General features: G+C 38.4%; 1 pseudogene; it reads left to right on the forward strand.

The window, feature by feature from the left end:
- Nucleotides 1-1,356: 1,356 nt before the first annotated feature.
- Nucleotides 1,357-2,643, forward strand: LOC106634939 (glyceraldehyde-3-phosphate dehydrogenase-like; annotated as a pseudogene).

Genomic DNA, 2,643 nt, shown 5'->3' on the forward strand with positions numbered 1-2,643 from the left:
TGTGTTATACATGGATTATATGCACGTAAAGAGCATCAATTTGTGACAACACATATATGCATTCAATACATCTTATCAACTAAAATCACTTTTTGTATAAATATGGGATATATGCTCAAATATAATGGTAAAGTTGTAGTTTAAGGCTGATTTGTTTCATAGTTATTCCAATCTCTTATTTATTTAAGTGTACTGCCAAATTTTCTGTCATGTAAAGCTATGCCATGAATACAAAAATATTTAAGCCTACTAATTTATACAATCAGAATAACATAATTTATATTCTTGATTTTATAGCCATATACTCAAATTAGTAATCTATAATTCTTTAATCCCCAGTGTCTGCAGAACATTTACAAAATTGTATTACTTTGCAGACCACAAAGAAATTCTAAATAAATTTTAAAAGTAGAAATTGTAGAGGTCACACTCTACAACCACCAGTCTATAATACTAAAAATTAACATCTTAAAATTTAAAAAAATGGATAATACAGAACATTTCCTTGAATATTGGGTTTAAAAGGAAATGAAATTGCAATTATAGTCCATTTAGAAAATAATTACAACAAAACCACTATATTTTATGGTGTTCAGCCAATATTGTACTTAGTACAAAATGTGTTGTACCTTGAATATTCACAGTTATGCTGTGATTACTGGAGTGATTGACTCAAGATATCAGAGAAATAGTGCCAAAGAAAACAAAAGAGCAAAAAGTAGGAATTAAAACTCTATTAGAAAGTAATCAAATAAGAAACATGGAAGCTTAACTATATTTTATAAGGAAATTTAAGATTTACTTAGAAGATACTAATATCATCCACATGTACCTAGTAAATGTAGTCAAGTCAAAAAGAAAACTGCAAAGAGATAATATTGGAAATAAGAAAAGTGTTTTTAAATGAAAAACAATTGAAAAAGAAGAGATAAACAAGAATTTTTAGAAGATACTTAAAATATGAGGTAATCAACTTCAAGCCTATATGCTAATATATTTAAAAACCTAGAAAAAATAGATGATTTCATGTTAAATATAAATGAACAAAACTGACCTATGAATTCAAATACCTGAATCCCCTCATAAATGCAGAAGACCTTGAAAATTGCATCAGAGTACAGCCTCCAAAAAAATGTGTTTTCTTTCAAAAGTCAAAGAACCAAATAACTTTTATTGTACTTAAGCATTCCAAAGCCTAGAAAAATATGTATTTTTTTAAATTAACATTTTATACTAGCATAACTTAATAAAATTAACATAAAATAGTTCAACATGAAAATTATAGGCTCTCTGCTCCTCCAGTTCGACAGACAGCTGCATCTTCTCATGCAGCGCCATTGGCATCCCTGACACACTATGGTGGAAGTAAAGGCCCAAGTCAATGGATTTGGCCATATTGGGCACCTGGTCATCAGCACTGCTTTTAACTCTGGTAAAGTGAATACTGTCGCCATCAATGACTCCCTCATTGACCTCTACTACATGGTCTACATGTTCCAGTATGATTCTACCCGTGGCAAATGCCATGGCAGCATCAAGGCTGAGAACGGGAAGCTTGTCATCAATGGAATTGCCATCATCATCTTCCAGGATAGAGATCCCACCAAAATCAAATGAGGTGATGCTGGTACTGAGTACATAGTGGACGCCACCAGTTTCTTCACCACCATGGAGAAGGCTTGGGCTCACCTGCAGGAGAGAGCCAAAAGGGTCATCATCTCTGCCCCCTCTGCTGATGCCCCCATGTTCGTTGTGGTTATGAACCATGAGAAGTAGGATAAGAGCCTCGAGGTTGTCAGCAACACATCCTGTACCACCAACTGCTTAATGCCTCTGGCCAAGGTCATCCATGATAACTTTGGTATCATGGAAGGACTCATGACCACAGTCCTTGCCGTCACTGCCATCCAGAAGACTGTAGATGGCCCCTCAGGGAAACTGTGGTATGACGGCTGTGGGCTAACCTGAACATCATCCCTGCATCTACTGGAGCTACCAAAGGTGTAGGCAAGGTCATCCCTGAGCTGAATGGGAAGCTCACTGGCATGGCCTTCCATGTTCCCACTGCCAACGTGTCGGTCGTGGACCTGACTTGCCATCTGGAGAAACCTGCCAAATATGATGACATCAAGTAGGTGATGAAGCAGGCATCAGAGGGCTCCCTCAAGGGCATCCTGGGCTACACTGAGCACCAAGTCATCTCCCCCGACTTTAACAGCGACACTCACTCTTCCACTTTCGATTCTAGGGCTGGCATTGCCCTCAACGACCACTTTGTCAAGCTCATTTCCTGATATGACAATGAATTTGGCTACAGCAACAGGGTGGTGAACCTCATGACCCACATGGCCTCCAAGAAGTAAGACCCCCCAGACCACCAACCCCAACGAGAGTGCAAGAGGAAGAGAGAGGCCTTCAACTGCCGGGGAGCTCACTGCTGCACTCAGTCCCCCACCACAATGAGAATCTCCCTTCCTCACAATTTCCATGCAGACCCCCTGAAGAGGGAGGGGCCTAGGGAGCCCCACCTTGTCGGTTACCATCAATAAAGTCCCCTGAGCTCACCTAAAAAAAAAAAAAAAAAAGAAAAGAAAATTATAGCCAATTTCACTTAAAATAAAGAAACAAAAATTAAAAATAACA

This window comes from Pan paniscus, chromosome 6, assembly GCF_029289425.2.
Source record: "Pan paniscus chromosome 6, NHGRI_mPanPan1-v2.0_pri, whole genome shotgun sequence".
Taxonomy (NCBI): Eukaryota; Metazoa; Chordata; class Mammalia; order Primates; family Hominidae; genus Pan; species Pan paniscus.